Here is a 19332-nt window from a genome sequence, read left to right as displayed (position 1 = left end):
TTCCTTTCGACTAAGCAATTCATTTATAATTTTAAACACAACTACTAAACCATCCTTGGTCTTCTAATTGAAGGATCAAAAACTTGTATGCACCCCTGGGCCATAACTTGCACCTCCAAGCGCTGGTATAATCCAAATGCATCTGTACCTGGGTCTCTCCAGGGGGAACACATTCATTCCAAGAGTTGTATTCAAAAGTGAATGCAGTGCTCTAGATAGGGCCTGAACAGAACCCGAAACAAAAGAATAAATTCCAACTCTCTATTTCAGTCCCCTTGAGATGAAGGCTCGTATTCCATGATTATTTTTTGTTGTGTTTAGTGCTCAGTTAGCCTTTAATGATTTATATACTTTGATTCCCAAATTGCCTTGCTAATCTTTCTGATAGTTTCTCAGCATGTACAGCCTGTTCTGATTTATTTCCCATGGACTGAAAACAGATGATGATCTTACAAGTACCAGTATTGGACTGTATTTGCCATCAATTTGTCTGCTCCCTGATGCATCCTTGTTCCTTTGCAGTGTGCTGTACCAACCTGCACTATTTATTATTCACCCCAACTTAAAGTAAATCACAAACATGGGTGCAAAACTAGGGTGATTTACTTAGCTCACCCAACAGGAAACCAAATCAACTCCCAGTATTTCATGTCACCTGTTTTATTTCCCCCTGCCTCTTTCTCTTACGCACTCATCTTGCATCTATGCAAACTCAACATTTGCTACTTAAATGTCCTGTACATATCAATTGCCTGTAACATCTTCCACATCTGCCAATGTCCTACACAATTCTGAGCTTTTTATTTCTTTAATTTCCCCTAATTTGTACTTAAGAATCTGTACCTGGGTAGCTTTGTACCTAAGATAGCACCATGGGTGGTGACTTGTAAGATTTTCACCGTACTCTTGAGTACATGTGACAATGAAGCTAATTCTAAATTCTAAACAACTCACATAATCCCTAATAACTCTGCTACATCCCCATCGCCAGAGGTCCCCAGCACCCTCCATGTATTTCAAGAGTGTGACACACCTCCATAACTTTTCTATCCCTATGCTAACCTATCACCCTCACTCATCCCAATGCCTCTTTCTAGTCTTTGTACCAATTTAGTGTTAATCATGCTAATCCATAATCCCCACACACCACCTCTTGCCATTCCTTCTCCATGCCAAATGTTCACTTATCCATACTTCAGGAGCCGTGCAGACATAAAATAAAGTGCCTATTATGATGTCATTATTAAAAATAATACGTAGACTTAAAAAAGTTCAATATATTGTTTCTTTCACAAACAATTAGTTGGAAAAAAGAACTAACACTTCCATTCTATAAGTACTTATAAGTTGACTATCAAACTGCTCATGTAACAGGAGCTCAGCGTGAGTATGATAGATTGGGGTTATAATCATAAAGCACAAATCTTAAATGAGGTGATGTCAACAGACAGTGAAATAACCAGCACTGATGTTTATTTCATTTTACTTCCTTAGCTGAGACTTTGAGAGCGTGTCAACGGCTTTTTGACAGTTCTTTGACAGTAAGCTTTATTCAGTTTTTAAATCAATGTGTACTTTTAACGATCTCAAGGATATTTGAACACCCTAAAAGGCATCTTCCCCTCCCAAGAGAAAGCTGATGCATTCCCCCCCCAACCAACCCCAAAACTCAACCAGGACCATATGGGATGTAAGATGTCTCATTTGTAATATTATTTTTAAAACGCAAGAACCAAATAGAGGAAGAGAGATTTTGCTCAGTTTTCTGAATGCCTTTTGAAAGGTCAGAAAGCCATTAGGAACAGTAACTTAAATGTGCTATCGCTAGGAAAGCATGTGGCTAACCAAGTGCTTAGGAAAGCCACCATCATGTTAATGGATAAGGTGTTTATAATAGCAATATTACTAGCGAGGGGGATGAGAAGGGGGTGGAGTAAACAGAACAAAGTCATTTGTTTTGACTTTAGAACAGGAGAATCAACTTTTTTCAGTTCAAGCCAAGGAAATAAGTCAAATAAACAGAGGGCCTTCGGATTGGCAAGCCAAGAAAACTTGTATGGAGTCTTCAAGTTGACTAAAATTGAGCAAGTGGAGGTCCTGTGGTCTATGAAAGGTTCATGCCAGCAGACACAGGTATGAATTGTACAATTGGCTCTATTCTTAGAAAGGAAAATGGAAGGAATTAGTTAAGTACCAACTTAAAGTGTTAAGATGTGAATATAATTTCTCTGGACTTAAGTGCCCATAATGGATAGTGTTGTGAAACAGGTTAAAGGTCCTGCTGCTCATGTAAAGATATTTCTAAAATGCCTCCTGTATCTATCTATCACTTGGTTTGTTATTTTTCTCTCATTTGTGCAATGAATGCATGTCTAATTGTTAAAGGACGTTTGCAACCTTGTGTTTCAGTGACTAACCACTGTGTTATTTAACTAAACAAACAAAAAAACCTCGATCTACCAAACTAGGTTTCATTCTAGTATCTGATTTCCCCAATAGTCATGTAAGCTGGCATTGCAATAAAGTCTATCCAGGATTGGAAATTCATTGAATTTAAGAAAGATCTATGTCCTTTCTAAAAGAAAATAGACAGAGGCTCTGGACTTAACATAGGTGTGTTGTAGTAAGCTTTATTGCACAGCTTGGACTGTCAAAATGGGTTTCAGTGTTGCTTAGGCTTTTCTGAGAGAAAGAGACATAATAACAGATTATTGATGTCTTTGACACAGGTTAAAATGAAGTGTTTAAACAGATTGAAGTTAGAAGTGAAACCTGGACCTTCTAAAGACGAGATGATTAAAGTAATTACCTAACAGAGTCAGAAGGAGGGATTAACTGTGTGATCACTAGAATTAGTGAAGGCATGGCTATGACTTGGAGAGACAAAAAGAAAAATGAAATGATTTGCATTGAAAGGAAAAGTGAAATAGAAAGGAAAAAAAATAGAAATAAGGCAGGTTGAAAAAAAAAGACAAAACAACCTGAAATAGAATTTAAAAAGTAGTGGATGATAAGGAGGTAAAGAAAAAGCCCACATGAAATGAACAGAGAAAAGCTTAGAATAAGAATAGATAGAAGGTGTTAGCTTGGAGGATGAATCTGACTCTAATGACTGATTTGATTTCATCAGAAATCTACATTTAGCATCTACAGTTGTCAAGAATAGAATTGCAAGATGTTTCTGCTGCATTTGAAAACATAACTAAACAAAGTGATGGGAATTTGTACTGATCTTAAATGTCACAATAGTTTTCTACAGAGACACAGCTATGACTGTGCACATGGCTTTGTAAGAAGAACAGTCTGTCAAATGTGAAACTGCTCAAAAAGCAATACACAAAGCTTATGAGCTAGACCATGTAGTGGTAAATTTCAATCAACAAGCTTCAAGGGAAAAAAAAACTAAATCAGACATTTGTACAATATACAAGTGAATAAGAAATGCTGTGGGGCTAGTGGTTTTGATCGCTGAAGTCAGTAAAAAAAAAATTGAGAACATAAGACAACTCTGATCATGGAAGAATTCAAAAATAATATTCCAGTAAATGTAACATATGTTTTGATAACTATCTAGTTTTGAGCATTAGAGAAACAGGACCTCTGACATATATGTAAGAAATTCTACATTAGTTTCCTATGAGGAGATGGGTATACTGGAATCTACAAAGAAATTGGAGAAAAACACAATTTGTGACTGGAAGAGGTGCTAGTTTCAGAGAACAAACAAAAAGGAGGCCAAAGTAATAAAAGAGAAATGTTAGAACCTTAAGGTGATGTAAAGAATATAACTTGTTTCCATTGTAATATGACTAGACAAATCTATTTGTTGGAAGTTAAATAGGAGACTGATTACAGTACTGGAATGCTGAAGGAATATTCAGATAATGGTGTCTTAGGAATGAATGTAGGTTTTAAAATTGGCTGTTGTATAAAGAGAACATACTTGATTAGAATCTAATAATAAAGGAAAGATTATTCAGTACAAACAAGAAGATTCTTCCTTAACTATTGATAAAGTGAATCAGACCATTAGATGTCTGAATAGTCATCTCAAAAAGATGATATATTTCCTTATTCTTCTAATCAAATAATTAAACCAGTAAATATGTAAACATAGTCAGAGCGAGTCAAAGGTGCTGCCTGATTATAACTTTTAACTTTCAGGGAAGTTATTGAAGGAGAAAATATTAGCGGGTGTTGTCATGGAGATCACAAACCAGTCCCAATCTACACTGTTGGATTGAAGAGTGACTTCAATCTGGATGTTCAGGTCCATTGTACTCTGGAGCTGGCAACGCAAGTCGATAGAGTGGTCAAGAAGGCATACAGCATGCTTTCATTCACTGGACGGAGTACCGAGTACAAGAGTTGGCAGGTCATGTTACAGTTGTATAGGACTTTGGTTCGACTACATTTGGAATGCTGTGTACAGTTCTGGTCGCCATGTTACCAAAATGACGTGGATATTTTAGACAGGAAGCAGAGGCGGTTCACCAGGATGTTGCCTGAAATGGAGGGCACTAGCTATGAAAAAATGTTGAGTAGGTTAGAATTATTTACATTAGAAAAATGGAGGCTGAGGCCGAACCTGATTGTGGTCTGCAGAATTATGAGAGGTATAGACAGGGTGGATAGCAAGAAGCTTTTTCCCCCCCAGAGTGGGGGACTCAATTACTAGGAGTCATGATTTCAAGGTGAGAGGAGGAAAGTTTAAGGGAGATATACATGGAAAGTTCTTTACGCAGAGGGTGGTGGGTGCCTGGAACACATTGCCAGTGGAGGTGGTAGAGGCGGGCATGATAGTGTGATTTAAGATATATCTAGACAGATACATGAATGAGCAGGGAGCAGAGGAATACAGATCCTTGGAAAATAGGGGACGTGTTTAGATAGAGGATCTGGATTGGCGCAGGCTTGGAGGGCTGAAGGGCCTGTTCCTGTGCTGTAATTTTCTTTGTTCTTTGTGCTTTGACTTAATAAATGAAAAGATACAGTCAGAGTGGTTAAACAAATCCTTATGGAAGGAATTGATGTTATCTTGGGGAATAACCCAGATGTTTTAAATAATTGGCCTCACAAAGGGTTTTGGAACCCAGCAGTTGTAAATTAAATTGAAATGTTACAGAAAGAACATCCTGGATAGCTTCCTCACACTGTGCTAGGTCTAAGGCCCAAAGAATTGAGGAATTAGGAAGAGGAAGAGGATATGAAAAGAAAAGGAGATGACTTGGAAATCCAGTTACAAGACAATTTGATTAAGTGGAAAAGAAGGCTGTAGAAAAAAGAATCTGAAATTCAGATTTATACCAAATCATCTACTCAGAACCACTACCCGAGTATTATTATTTGAAAAGCATTAAGTGAAAATGGAGACCACCTCAAATGCCAGCTATTGAGGGATGAACAGCTGTCCATCAGCTTATAGCTTCATCTGAGAATGGTAATTAAATTTTACAAGAGGCTCTCAAAATAACTTAGATATCAAGAAAACACAGGCAAAAATACTGAAACATTCTAATTGACTAGGATTAGAGAGATGTAATCAAATTTTCCTCAACATGAAATTTATAGTAGGTACTCGGACAAAGTCAATCATCAATAAAACCTACATCATGTTTCTATAAAAGAAGATTTTGAAGAATAGCTTCGCAGGATCCTAACAGATTGTAACAGATCCTAACTGAAGGCAGGAATGAGAATATGCTTCAACAATTATATTTGTTTGCAATGGATTTCATTAAGCATACTTTGGGAGATAATGATGACAAAAATGGAAAAGGTAGCTTAATTTTCTATCAGAAATGTATTAAACAAAGAAATCTAATCATGTCAAAGTTCATATGTTGTAACTATTATGATTATTATTAGAATAACAAAATATGCATGTTCAGCTTATCATCCACAAAGAGAAATGAAAGGTGGCATTATACTTTGCAGACCATCAGGTTTATTGTCAGGAATATCCTAATGACTAGGATACCATTAATGTTTTCCATTGGGAACATTCGCAGGATTCAATCATTTTTACCTTTCAACCCTTCAATCCCTTCTTGTAGATCATACTGTCCATCAGATCCACACTGATTCTTCGAAGAGCATCTTACCCAGACCCTCTCCCCTCCCCTCTCCTCTCCTTGTAACCCTGCATGGCTAATTCCCTTAAGCCTACATATTCCTAGACACTAAGGACAATTTAGCCAATCCACCTAATCTACACGTTTGGACTGGGGGAGGAAACCAGAGCACCTGCAGGAAACCCACACAGATAGGGGGTGAATGTACAAACTCCACACAGACAGTCCCCTGGGCATGGAATCAAATCTTGGTCCCTGGTGCTGTGAATCAGAAGTGCTAACCACTGTGCCACTGTGTCCAGAAGGACGTGAATGAGAGCATCCCTTTAATTGATTGAAGAGAAACTGATAACCAAAGCTCAGAGACTGTACTTTCAGCCTAAATTTCAAAGGAAAACTACTGTGAGAGAGTTGGCCAGAAAGCACTTAAAAAGTGCATGATAAACATTCAAACCTAGAGAGAATAAAATAGCTGAAATTCAGAACTTTGTTGTTGGAGACAATATGTTAACATTGTTTCCCTGGAGGCACAAAACAAAAAAAAAGGCTCGGTTTATTGGAGCTTATCATATCGGAAAAGAAACTCAATGATGTGAATTACACAGTGACATCTCCAAACGGGAAGAAAAATCAGTGAGTGTATCACAATAACATGTTAAAGAGACATTATGTCAAGGAGAATAATCAGAAGAAAAATGTGTGTAGTGAAATAAATAAATAAAAATATCAAAATAACTGGAAAATGAATCAGAAATTGAAAATTCAAGACTTGTCTTTTAGTTGCCAGATGGAATAATGTTGAGGTACTTAAGAAGTCAGATAGAATATAATGCAATCTTCCAGAAGACTAATGTAGTGACTTACAACAAAAGCTATTACAGATGTGTGAATCTATTAGTGTGAATAACCCAGAAAGTTCTGATTTGCTAATGCTTCCCCCTCCACAGATGCTGCCAGATCTGCTGAGTTTCTCTAGTGATTTTTGTTTTTGTTTCAGATCTTCAACATCCGCAGCTCATGTTTTATTTTATGTTAACGTAAAGGTTGTGTTACCCATAAAACAATATTCTATACACTCAATCCAGAGAGAGGTTAGCTCAGGAGAAGGAAGTGATTAAGATCATGATGGACCATGTTCACAATTAAACTGAGTTACAGTCATCAGAGCAGCCTATCATAATGGTGCTGAAAATGAATGATTCCCCAAATATTATGCATTGATTATTACAAAGTCCATATGGCAACATGAGTGGACTGTTATCCGATTCTACAACTGGAAGCCCGCATTGAAAAGCTTGGTGAATTGTCACAAAATTTAATTTGTTAAAAGTATACTCATAAGTTGCATCGACTGGTATAGCCAAATGAATCAGTTTTTTCTAATATTAGATGGATTTTAATCAATGTACAGTGTCTCTTTGGAATAAAGGTGCCAAGCAATTTTCTAATTGTTGACCAAAGTTTTGAAGGATTGCATAATTGCATTGTCTGCATCAATGGCATGGGTCTGTTCGGTCAAAATTAAGATGGACATTTATACCACTTTAAATGAACTGTTTGGTTACAAGAGCCAATTTGATCACAAATCTGGTTTTAAAGTGAGGCAACTTCAAATAGATCCTAAAGAAATGAAAATAGGGCCTTCTTTAGAGTTTCTTGAGCTTAAGACAAAAGGTTTTTTTTAAAAAGTACATATTGGCAAGAGTAGAGCTTATCTGACATTTGTTCCAAACTGCAACACTGTAAAGGCATCTTGGTCAAAATTATTGAAGAAAGGCAAAACATTTGAATGGACAAAAAAAGGCAGAGAGCCTTTGACAACATGAACTCTATGCTAAACAAATTCACTGGTTTTATTAGCATTGAATTATGAGAAGACATGCAAACTGACTTTTGAAATCAGTGTTATCAGCGCTGGCACCATTTCAATGCAAGAAATGGAAATGGGGACTAAACAGCTAAATCAAATATTGTTTCCAGGAATTGAGTGCCGGTCAGCATGTGGGTCATACATGAAATAAATTAATTTAAGTATTGACTTCAACTGATCTTTGTTATAATTTATTCAAAGTTTGTGAACATCACAAGCAAGGCCAATGGTTGATGCACATCACCAAATGAGGTGATGGTGAGCTGCTTTCTTCAACTAAAAAGACACACCATCGTGCTTTTAGGAAGGTAGTTGATTTCTTTTTGATGTAGGGACAGTGAAGGAACAATTCTGTTCCAAGTCAGATTATTGGATGACCTTGTGGTAAATTTGCAGGTGTTCCAATGCATCAGCTACTCTTGTCTTTCTAGGTGGGAAGAGATTGCAGATTGGGAAGGTGCTGTTAATGATGTCATTGCAAGATGTGCTGTCTAGTGCATGATACATACACCAATCATTTTGTGTTGGTAAAGGGAGTGAATGTTAAAGAAATGGAATGCTAATTACGTGGGCTGGTTTGATCAGAAGAGTATTGAGTCTCTTGACTATTGTTGGGCCACTTTGGGCAATGAGGTGTATTCCTAAACTGTCCTTACAGACTTCGGGACGTTAGGAGAGAAATTATTAATTGTAGAATCCCCAGCATCTGATCTGGTCTTGGATCCAGAGGAAATGCTGTTCTAACAGTTTCTAATCAAATGACAGGCCTGGTTTGTTGAGGGAAATTCAGCATTAACAATTTCATTGAACTTCAAGGGGAGATTGCTTGATTCTTTTCTCGATATTGCTATTACCTGGCACATTGTGTGGAGACATATGTTATTTACCACTTATCAGCCAAAACACAAAAGTTGTTAAGGTCTTATCACCAACAACGATACAGCTGTGTCACATGAAAACAGGCCCTTCAGTCCAACTCATCCATGCTCTCTAGATATCTTAAATTCATCTAGTCCCATTTGCCAGCATTTTGCCCATATCCCCTAAAATCTCTCTATTATGCCCATCCAGATGCCTTTTAAATGTTGTAATTGTACCAGCATCAATCACTTTCTCTGGTAGCTCGTTCTATACACGCACCACTGAAAAAAAAATGCCCCCTTTGCTTCCCTTTAAATCTTTCTCCTTGCACCTTAAACCTATGCCCTAGTTTTAGACTCCCCTACCCCAGCGAAAAATCCTTGGCTATTCACCCTATCTAAGCCCCTTATGATTTTATACACCTCTATAGGGTCACTTCTCAGCCTCCGATGCTTGAGGCAAAATAACCCCAGCCGCTCTCTATAGATCAAACCCTCCAACACTGGCAACATTCTTGGAAATCTTTTCTGAACTTTTTCAACCTTTACAACTCCTTCCTATAGGAGGAAGATCAGAACTGAATACAGTACTCTGAAAGTGGCCTAACCAATGCCATGTATGGCTGCAATATGATCTCCCAACTCCCATACTCATTGCACTGACCAATAAAGGCAAACATACCAAATGCCTTGATAACAAAGTGTGAAGCTGGATGAACACAGCAGGTCAAGCAGCTTCTCAGGAGCGCAAAAGCTGACGTTTCGGGCTAGACCCTTCATCACCCTCTCTGATGAAGGGTCTAGGCCTGAAACGTCAGCTTTTGCACTCCTGAGATGCTGCTTGACCTGCTGTGTTCATCCAGCTTCACACTTTGTTATCTTGGATTCTCCGGCATCTGCAGTTCCCATTATCTCATGCCAAATGCATTCTTCACTGTGCTGACTGCCTGGGGCTCCATTTTCAAGGAACAATGAACCTGTACTTCTTTGTTCAGCAACTCTCTCTTGGACTTGTCATTAAGTGTACAAGTTCTGCCCAGATTTGCCTTTCCAAAATGCAGCACCTCACATTTATCGAGATTAAGCTCCAAATGTCACTCCTCGGCCCATGGCCCATCTGATCAACAACCTGAAAAACAACCCTCCAACACTACCCTCTGTCTCTTATATTTGAGCCAGTTCTGTATCCAAATGTTTAGTCTGCCCTGTATACCACTTGATATAACGTTGCCAATCAGTCTACCATGAGAAACCTTGTTGAACGTCTTCCTGAAGTCCATATAAATCACATCTACCACTTTACTTTGTCAATCTTCTTCTACTTCATCAAAAAACAACTTAATCAAGTGAGTAAGAAAACGTTTTCTCACACACAAACACATGTTGACTATCCCCAATCAGTCCTTGTCTTTTGAAATACATGTAAACCCTGTCCCTCAGTATCTACTCCAATAACGTGCCTACTGCTGATGTCAAGCTCAACCGCTGACTATTACCTGGCTTTTCCATCCCATCGTCCTTAAGTAATGGCACTGCATTAGCCAACCTCCAGTCTTCCAGCACCTCATCTGTGGCTATCAATGATACAAACCGCTCAGCAAGGGACCAAACAATCACTTCCCTAGTGCCCCATAGAGTTCCAGAGTACCCCAGATCAGGTCCCAGGGATTATCCACCTTTATGCATTTTAAGACATCCAGCATCTCCTCCTCTGAAATATGGACATTTATCAAGACATTACTATTTATTTTCCCTCACTCTTTATCTTCCATATCCTCTGCACAGTAAACAATGATGCAAAATACCTGTTCAGTATCTCTATCTCTCCCATCTCCTGAGGTTCCACAACATGGCAGCCTTGCTGACCTTCAAGGGGGCTATTCTCTCTCTAGATACTCTTTTGTCCTGAACGTATTTGTAGAATTCCTTTGGATTTTCCTTAACGCGATTTACCAAAGTTATCTCATGTCTCCTTTTTGCCCTCCTGATTTCCCTCTAAAGTATAGATATGGACACAACCCGTTTTCAACACAGGGTGAACTGCAAATGGTGCTGAACATCATGTAATCATCACCAAATATACTCAGTTCTGACCTTGTGATGAAAGCGATACAGTTGATACAACAACTAAAGATGGTTAAGAACACAACCCAATGGAAGTCTCGCTGCAACATCGGCGTGCAGAGATCATTGGGTTTCATTCACACAAATAATATTCCAGTCAAAACTATGGCAGGGTGTGTCATGCTAGTTTAGGTTCTGTTTTGAATGGAGTTGTTTTAATAAAACTTTGGGTGGAATTCCTTCTAAAATACATAGATACTTGGTTAACCTTTTGAATAGTATCAGAGATAATGGGAACTGCAGATGCTGGAGATTCCAAGATAATAAAATGTGAGGCTGGATGAACACAGCAGGCCAAGCAGCATCTCAGGAGCACAAAAGCTGACGTTTCGGGCCGAGACCCTTCATCAGAGAGGGGGATGGGGGGAGGGAACTGGAATAAATAGGGAGAGAGGGGGAGGCGGACCGAAGATGGAGAGTAAAGAAGATAGGTGGAGAAGGTGTGGGTGGGGAGGTAGGGAGGGGATAGGTCAGTCCAGGGAAGACGGACAGGTCAAGCAGGTGGGATGAGGTTAGTAGGTAGCTGGGGGTGCGGCTTGGGGTGGGAGGAAGGGATGGGTGAGAGGAAGAACCGGTTAGGGAGGCAGAGACAGGTTGGACTGGTTTTGGGATGCAGTGGGTGGGGGGGAAGAGCTGGGCTGGTTGTGTGGTGCAGTGGGGGGAGGGGATGAACTGGGCTGGTTTAGGGATGCAGTGGGGGAAGGGGAGATTTTGAAACTGGTGAAGTCCACATTGATACCATATGGCTGCAGGGTTCCCAGGCGGAATATGAGTTGCTGTTCCTGCAACCTTCGGGTGGCATCATTGTGGCAGTGCAGGAGGCCCATGATGGACATGTCATCAAGAGAATGGGAGGGGGAGTGGAAATGGTTTGCGACTGGGAGGTGCAGTTGTTTGTTGCGAACTGAGCGGAGGTGTTCTGCAAAGCGGTCCCCAAGCCTCCGCTTGGTTTCCCCAATGTAGAGAAAGCCGCACCGGGTACAGTGGATGCAGTATACCACATTGGCAGATGTGCAGGTGAACCTCTGCTTAATGTGGAATGTCATCTTGGGGCCTGGGATGGGGGTGAGGGAGGAGGTGTGGGGACAAGTGTAGCATTTCCTGCGGTTGCAGGGGAAGGTGCCGGGTGTGGTGGGGTTGGAGGGCAGTGTGGAGCGAACAAGGGAGTCACGGAGAGAGTGGTCTCTCCGGAAAGCAGACAGGGGTGGGGATGGAAAAATGTCTTGGGTGGTGGGGTCGGATTGTAAATGGCGGAAGTGTCGGAGGATAATGCGTTGTATCCGGAGGTTGGTAGGGTGGTGTGTGAGAACGAGGGGGATCCTCTTGGGGCGGTTGTGGCGGGGGCGGGGTGTGAGGGATGTGTCGCGGGAAATGCGGGAGACGCGGTCAAGGGCGTTCTCAATCACCGTGGGGGGGAAGTTGCGGTCCTTAAAGAACTTGGACATCTGGGATGTGCGGGAGTGGAATGTCTTATCGTGGGAGCAGATGCGGCGGAGGCGGAGGAATTGGGAATAGGGGATGGAATTTTTGCAGGAGGGTGGGTGGGAGGAGGTGTATTCTAGGTAGCTGTGGGAGTCGGTGGGCTTGAAATGGACATCAGTTACAAGCTGGTTGCCTGAGATGGAGACTGAGAGGTCCAGGAAGGTGAGGGATGTGCTGGAGATGGCCCAGGTGAACTGAAGGTTGGGGTGGAAGGTGTTGGTGAAGTGGATGAACTGTTCGAGCTCCTCTGGGGAGCAAGAGGCGGCGCCGATACAGTCATCAATGTACCAGAGGAAGAGGTGGGGTTTGGGGCCTGTGTAGGTGCGGAAGATGGACTGTTCGGCCTGTGTAGGTGCGGAAGATGGACTGTTCATCTTCCGCACCTACACAGGCCCCAAACCCCACCTCTTCCTCCGGTACATTGATGACTGTATCGGCGCCGCCTCTTGCTCCCCAGAGGAGCTCGAACAGTTCATCCACTTCACCAACACCTTCCACCCCAACCTTCAGTTCACCTGGGCCATCTCCAGCACATCCCTCACCTTCCTGGACCTCTCAGTCTCCATCTCAGGCAACCAGCTTGTAACTGATGTCCATTTCAAGCCCACCGACTCCCACAGCTACCTAGAATACACCTCCTCCCACCCACCCTCCTGCAAAAATTCCATCCCCTATTCCCAATTCCTCCGCCTCCGCCGCATCTGCTCCCACGATAAGACATTCCACTCCCGCACATCCCAGATGTCCAAGTTCTTTAAGGACCGCAACTTCCCCCCCACGGTGATTGAGAACGCCCTTGACCGCGTCTCCCGCATTTCCCGCGACACATCCCTCACACCCCGCCCCCGCCACAACCGCCCCAAGAGGATCCCCCTCGTTCTCACACACCACCCTACCAACCTCCGGATACAACGCATTATCCTCCGACACTTCCGCCATTTACAATCCGACCCCACCACCCAAGACATTTTTCCATCCCCACCCCTGTCTGCTTTCCGGAGAGACCACTCTCTCCGTGACTCCCTTGTTCGCTCCACACTGCCCTCCAACCCCACCACACCCGGCACCTTCCCCTGCAACCGCAGGAAATGCTACACTTGTCCCCACACCTCCTCCCTCACCCCCATCCCAGGCCCCAAGATGACATTCCACATTAAGCAGAGGTTCACCTGCACATCTGCCAATGTGGTATACTGCATCCACTGTACCCGGTGCGGCTTTCTCTACATTGGGGAAACCAAGCGGAGGCTTGGGGACCGCTTTGCAGAACACCTCCGCTCAGTTCGCAACAAACAACTGCACCTCCCAGTCGCAAACCATTTCCACTCCCCCTCCCATTCTCTTGATGACATGTCCATCATGGGCCTCCTGCACTGCCACAATGATGCCACCCGAAGGTTGCAGGAACAGCAACTCATATTCCGCCTGGGAACCCTGCAGCCATATGGTATCAATGTGGACTTCACCAGTTTCAAAATCTCCCCTTCCCCCACTGCATCCCTAAACCAGCCCAGTTCATCCCCTCCCCCCACTGCACCACACAACCAGCCCAGCTCTTCCCCCCCACCCACTGCATCCCAAAACCAGTCCAACCTGTCTCTGCCTCCCTAACCGGTTCTTCCTCTCACCCATCCCTTCCTCCCACCCCAAGCCGCACCCCCAGCTACCTACTAACCTCATCCCACCTGCTTGACCTGTCCGTCTTCCCTGGACTGACCTATCCCCTCCCTACCTCCCCACCCACACCTTCTCCACCTATCTTCTTTACTCTCCATCTTCGGTCCGCCTCCCCCTCTCTCCCTATTTATTCCAGTTCCCTCCCCCCATCCCCCTCTCTGATGAAGGGTCTCGGCCCGAAACGTCAGCTTTTGTGCTCCTGAGATGCTGCTTGGCCTGCTGTGTTCATCCAGCCTCACATTTTATAACCTTTTGAATAGGCAACTTTTCGTAGAATGTTATTTAGCATATCAAGAAAAATTAGTTACTCTCCCTGTAACAGCAGCCGTTAAAATCAGTTTTCAGACATTATGGGACATATGACATGCTCATACAGGCTTCTGTTGAAACCATTTGAAAAATTCAGCAAATTCCAAAGATTTATGGATTGAATGTCTATGGTTTTCTTTAGTTCTGTTTATGCACAAAATTATTCCAGTAGCAAGACTTGATAAAATCAATTGTAGGAATTGGTCAGGATGAATTTAATGTGTGGGTGTTATATTGACATTCTCAAGTCAGCTGAGTCTCCCTGAGTTAATGACTATGTTTATTGATAATAAAGCACAAGGTCAGCTCAATAACTCCTGATTGATTGCTTACTGATGTGATCAGTATAATTAGTTACAATTCAGTGCTTAGCTAGATATTCAGAACAAAGGGATTCAATAGAAAGTAATTAAATATTCAAACTAAACATTTTTAACAGCTACTTGCAAACCTTACGTGATGTTACAAGTATCATTTACATGCTCATGGAAGGCACCATGTAATTATAAATAAAGAAATAGCTCAAAGCCCTGAAAGGATCCCTCAAGAGGTAAACTACAATAGATTTCTTTCCCACTGAAGTTAGGCACTCTTACAGAAAATTGAAATGTGTTAACATATTGTTTAAAAACTTTTTACATGTTTCACGAACAATGGAATGGAAGGGCAGGAGAAGGCAATTCAGTCCATCTTGTTTGGTCCACGACATAAGACAATCACAGCTGATCAAACATTTCAATGTCTTTTCACCTATAGGATCCCCATACCCTTTTGCCTGAATGGGATTTGGAAACTTATCAATCTCTACTCTAAATATACACAAAGATTGAGCCTCTACTGTATTCAGAAGTAGGAAATTCCATTTTTTCATGATATTTTGAGCAGAAAGAATTTGCATCTCAATTTTAAGTGGTCTTTATTTTGAAATTGTGTCCCCTGGTTTTAAACTTACTGGCCAGTGGAAGATTCCTTTCTGCATCTACCCTGTCTATCCCTTCTGGTATTCTGTAAGTTTCAATGAGAACACTTACATTCTTTGAAACTCAGGGGAATACAAGGCCAATTTTTGCACCTTCTCTTCATAAGACACTTCTGCCGTGCCAATAACAAGTGATGAAGCAATAATCCCTTCATGACAAAAATATCTTTTTTATAATGAGAGACCAGAGCCACACACACACACTACTCTAGGCTGGGTCCAAGATATTAGAAAAGAATTCACTACCACTGTACTCAAAATCCTCTTACAATCAATATTAAAATACCACTACAGCTCCGAATTACTTGCCCCAACTGTATGTTAGTCTTCAGTGACTAACTGATAAAAAGACACCAATGTCCCATTTGTACATCTCTAATTTTTAAACTCCTAACATTTAAAAGAACTATTTTGTAGATCTACCCCTCCCTCCAAGAGTGATATACTCAATTTTTCACATCAATGGTATGTGAAAACTTCAGCCTCTATACACACATAGATGTTGGGTTCCAAATAAATAAGGAATGAGTCCACAATCTATTAAAATTTCCAGCCTCATTGCTTCATGTTTCAATTAAATGGTTGCCAGTTAAGAACTCTGTCTCAACTGTTGTCTTCATACTCTTTACACTTGTTTTTACCTCGATCCTCCCAATACCAAAAACAATGTTCAGTGCCTTCTGTTAACCTTTTCCATGATATACTACAGTACGTTCACGAAAACTATTCCCAACACCTTAACCACAAGACCTAGGCAAACTGTTTGACACATACTTATCTACATTGAACTGATTCTCTTCGCCTCAAAGGCACCTGCAAGCTAGCTCATTGCTCTAGCATTTGTAAATCCTTGTTATGCTGTAGCTTAATCACACAACTTTCAATATACTCCACAAAACATATATCATCTAACATGTTGCTTCCGCTCAACTCCTTTTGAAGCCAATTTTCATCTTTTTCCACAGAACATATTCCTACCTGTCATTTTCAAGCTTAGAAATGTCAATTTTGGTTAACATCCAAGTCATTGATATATGTTGTGAATAGGCAGGGCCGAAGTACTGTTCCTTGCAACTAGTTGCAGCCTATTAGCACAAGAATTACCTGCTTATTCATACTCTGTTTTCTGCCTAGAGGTATTAATCAATATTTTATCCATGGCTGCCTTTGTTTTTACTAACCAACCTGTGGGGGACTTTATCATCACCTTCTGAAAATGCAAACATACCTTATCAATTCTGTTCATAAAATCCTCATTAAAAAATTACAAGGGTTGATCAATTTCCCCTTCACAAATCCATGCTTTCTTTAACTAATCAGATCATGAGTATCCAAGTGCCCATTTATCATTCATTATCCACCCTTTATAGTACATTAGCATTGTCCCAGCTACTGATAAAGTATTTTAGGTCTTTCTTATTGAAACAGCACTTTCGTTGTGCAGATATAAACTGACAGGAGGCCAGAAAATTGGAGCTGATAACATTTTGAACAAGTTGATCTTTTTTCCCCATTATTTTGCCATCCTGCTATTAAAGAGATGTTTTTCTTTTCTCCTGAATTTCATAATTGTTGGTTTAAGCAATCTTGCCAATGGTATAATGCCTACCTGAAAGGTTGTGATATGTCTTTATTTTATGAAGCTGATATTATGGGCACCCGCAACCTGTGGAATGATTAAAGAAAATATTGATTATAGCAAAACTGAAAGGTACATAATAATTGGCAAAAGCAAATATTGGCAACAAAACTAGAGATTAGAATAACAGGAGTGTGATTATTTAGATAGGAAGAACATAGCCTACAGCAGATTTTTGGTAATCTACCTTGTTTTTCAAATTCATTCATGAACTATAAAGGTGAATGGCTAGCCAGCATTCATTGCCCATCCGAAGCTGCCTTGTGCTATACACAAGATGATAGATATTTTTCAACAGGGTTCAGGTCCACAACTTTATTGACAACATTATTTTTAGTTAACCACACTCATAGAACTCACTGCTGACTGATTACTGGGTCTCCTTAATTGTACAATCATTCACTATTAACCTATTGGTTAATATATCCATTGTCTGTTCACTCATTCCATTTTGTCTTGGGCATCACTTCAGACCATATTCTGTGTTAACAGTTTCCATTTCCACTTTAAAATAAATCAATAAATACTAGTTTTTAAAAAGTCAATTTTCAAACTGATAAAATATTGTTTTTTTTTCTTATTTTCACATTAAAGCTTCAAGCATTCTTCTTACAGCTTGTCCAATGGTTTCTTAGAGCCTAGAGCCAGTTCTGAGGAAGGGTCACCAGACCCAAAACATTAACTCTGTTTTCTCCTCCACAGATGCTACCAGATCTGAGCTTTTCCAGCAACTTTGATTTTGTTTCTTAGAGCTTGCTTAATTCTTTGTAACACAATTGGATTGCCAACTATTGCTATCCATCAATTTCAATTTGAGGAATGCGTCTTTAGCAGCATCTGTTATGAAACTGGAATATCAATCTGAATTTTTTTTGATTCATTCATACACTTAGTTGAATTTATGTTATCTTACAGTGAGTTGTTATTGATTTAGCGTTCAATGATTATAGATGCTAAGTCTCTTAGAATTTCTTCCAATAATTTTGCAAAGAAAAACACCATATCCATTGCCTCACCAAGGGTAAGAGTTTCTGCTACTAAGGGACATTTTCATATTTTTCTGATGTCTCTTTGCTTCCCAAACTAAACAGCACCAAATATCTTCCTTTCAGTACAAAAACCAAACCTACCTGTAGTCAATAACTCATTAGAGAGATTCGCATGAGGAGCATCACTAAAAAGAAGTTTCCTGTATTTGGCATTTCCTAATGATGGTCTTTACAAAACACAATGCTCTATTTTTAATTTTTTCCATAATTTGTTTGCCTGAATAATATTTTGCACCTCTAATACTTCAAAAAAAACAAGCATTTGGTCTTGTTCAGGTGTCCAGAGAGTGTAGTTGTCCAATTAGACTTTGCAGTTCCTCTTCAGTTTTGGAAGCCAATGCATTTTTTTTAAGGAAGCCTTAATATGAGTAGTAGCAATGGGGCTAAAATTTTTCATATAAGATTGTTGATGCAAAGTGACATCGATCCATTTTGCCTGCTTTCTAATCCAATGTATTTAAGAATCTCTGAAAACTGACTTCCAATTAAATTGTGCTTTAAGCCCATTCATCACAATGTTTTCAAATTCACTGTTCCCACCCCACACGCAAAAAAAAGCATTGACATGTATCAAACAGATACCTGTAACTCCCCTTCATTTTGCCAGTAAAACATGGCAGGGTTTGCTTTTAACTGAAGACCACTCAATTTTAACAAGATAGATTTTACTGAAAAATACTGAACTCTTCGGATATAGTTTAAGCCATGTACACATTTATTTAACTTATAAAGTTTCACCATTATATTTGGTTGGTCTTTTGGAGGACAAACAAACACTTTCATCTTGAGCTGATTGCCTTGTAGAAATGCAGCTTTAATATCAATCAACCTATACTCATATGCAGTCGTTGATAACAAAGCCAAGAAAGTTTTGAAAATTATTTTTCTTGCCTTTGTTGAATCTATTCATATCTTGGTCATCCTGTTTTTCACCAAAACCCTACACATCTAGCCTTGATTCAGGCTTGTGAGCCCCATCAGTTCCCGATCTACGTATTAGGTCTCCTACCACTCATCTAGTAAACTCATCCAGCTTTTATATCTTCCAGTGACCTTCCCTGCTTTACTTATTAAACATATTTCTCAATTTTCTAGCCCCCTTTGATAAATATGTGACTTTAGTATCACTTTTGGTAGTTGTCCTTTGGGACTAATATTCCCCTATGGGCTGTCAGAATTGATTTGTCCATCATCAGACAAACTGTCAATTGTGGCATTTTGATCCTCAGAGCTGTGTTACATATGGGTTTGAGAGGTACTTGGCTTTTT

The 19332-nt window shown here is 40.5% G+C and overlaps 1 protein-coding gene across 9 annotated transcripts in view; it reads right to left on the bottom strand.

The window, feature by feature from the left end:
• The window catches only part of LOC125462946 (synaptotagmin-B), a 579758-nt gene that overhangs the window by 370070 nt on the left and 190356 nt on the right, over positions 1-19332 (bottom strand). For 3 of the 9 annotated variants that reach the window (XM_048553466.2, XM_048553470.2, XM_048553468.2), the window contains exon 2: positions 16985-17041. The exons of the other annotated variants lie outside the window; for them this stretch is intronic. The gene's annotated coding sequence lies outside the window, so the exon portion shown is untranslated. The remainder of the gene's footprint in view (positions 1-16984; positions 17042-19332) is intronic. 9 annotated transcript variants of the gene reach the window in all.

Source organism: Stegostoma tigrinum, chromosome 21 (assembly GCF_030684315.1).
Source record: "Stegostoma tigrinum isolate sSteTig4 chromosome 21, sSteTig4.hap1, whole genome shotgun sequence".
NCBI lineage: Eukaryota > Metazoa > Chordata > Chondrichthyes > Orectolobiformes > Stegostomatidae > Stegostoma > Stegostoma tigrinum.
Note: the sequence above shows the minus strand (reverse complement) of the source record. Positions and strands in the feature narration are given on the sequence as shown.